The sequence below is a fragment of the Pezoporus wallicus genome, unplaced genomic scaffold, assembly GCF_028554395.1.
Source record: "Pezoporus wallicus isolate ANWC-B61680 ecotype Strahan unplaced genomic scaffold, APGP_CSIRO_Pwel_v1 contig_6484, whole genome shotgun sequence".
NCBI lineage: Eukaryota > Metazoa > Chordata > Aves > Psittaciformes > Psittacidae > Pezoporus > Pezoporus wallicus.
In genome coordinates, this window is record NW_026638903.1 from 151,279 (window position 1) to 152,977 (window position 1,699).

The following is a 1,699-nucleotide window of genomic DNA, read 5'->3' on the forward strand; positions in this document are numbered from 1 at the left end:
GAAAAATAATAAAAATTCTCTTCCCATGGGAAAATAGGGGTGGTGGGAGTATAAAGTCTGTAAAATAGCAAAGTGAAGCCATGCCACCCGAGGACTAGCTATGGTTTACTGTTCATCCTTCTGTTCCTTGCCTCACTTACTGCTGTCATTTGGAAGAGATTCAGAGAAGGGAATGTGTTAAAGGGAGTTAATCCTTCAAGACTGTAAAAAGAGCTAAGTTTTTTACCACAAATGTTCCCAGAAAAGAGGAATCTCTTGCCCTCACTTGACTTAAGCAAAGCTTAAATCAGGATAAAACCAGTTCTGGTCTTGGTACAGAATCATAGTATTTTCTCTCTATTTACAATCACTACAAAAGATATTGAAGTAGGGGATTGTGCAATGGAGTTGTGATTGACTGGAAAAACTAGAGAATATTTGACATAGGAATAGCAATACTTAATGAATACAGAAGACAGCTTCTTCAAAAAGCAAGTTGAAACAGGGCATAACAGTAAATGCTATGCTTCAGCAATAGCATGGATACCATTAGTATTACTGGTATTGAACTTTACATTTTATTTTTTTTCTTTACTCAGAGAAATTGATACACATTTGTCTCTGAAGTCAAAGCTGTGATCAGCATCAGCTAGCACAGCTTAGGCAATCCAAAGAGCAATACAGTTTTGCTTCTGTTTGTCTCTCCCCAACTTCCACCCAGTGGTATTTTTGAATCTGTGTTAATGTAAAACAAGCTGGCTTGAACTTGTGCTTTTGAACTCTTGCTGCAATTGCAGAAAACCTCTTAACTTTCTGCTACAGCACCAGATTGTCACCAACAAATCAGCCAGAGTGCTATTGCTGCCACCCCAAGATCTGCTCCTAATGAATAGTAAAACCTCTTAACTTTCTGCTACAGCACCAGATTGTCACCAACAAATCAGCCAGAGTGCTATTGCTGCCACCCCAAGATCTGCTCCTAATGAATAGTAAAACCTCTTAACTTTCTGCTACAGCACCAGATTGTCACCAACAAATCAGCCAGAGTGCTATTGCTGCCACCCCAAGATCTGCTCCTAATGACTAGTAAAACCTCTCTTATGGCTCAGAAAGCTCTTAAGGAACCAAAGAGAATGGACATTAGTAATGTTAATAATAATTTTTAAAACCTTCAGTGCATCAAGGTTACCAGTAAGTATGTCTGTCAATTAACATAATTAACGCTTTTCTAGCTAAGTCTCAGTAATGTTTGGATCAATTAGTACCATGTCCAAGAACATCCATTTGTCTTCTTTGATCCAACTTTACATTATTCCTAACAAACTATTAGCTGTATTTAAATGAACCTTAATGTCTTTTTTACAGATTTACTCAAACCAGTAATTTTCATCTTAAACTCATGTCCAGTGTGATTTTTCTTTTCTTTTGTAAAAGTAAAAAGCATTTTACTTAAATAACAACTAATGGCTGTCTTCAAAGAACACCTCATTAATGAGGTATCACTTGCCAAGTCATTTATGTTAACCCTGGGCCACTATGTCAAAAAAGTTACAGACATTCCCTGAATTCATTATATGGCATCAAATGACTTTCATGAATCCTTGAATTTTGCCACATCAGATCGTTGTCACAACATGGCTAGCGGCCATGTTAATACTTAATAATTTGTGTGCCTGAGGCTCAAAAACGGTGCTAAGTGTGTGAATAAATATTAAACAAA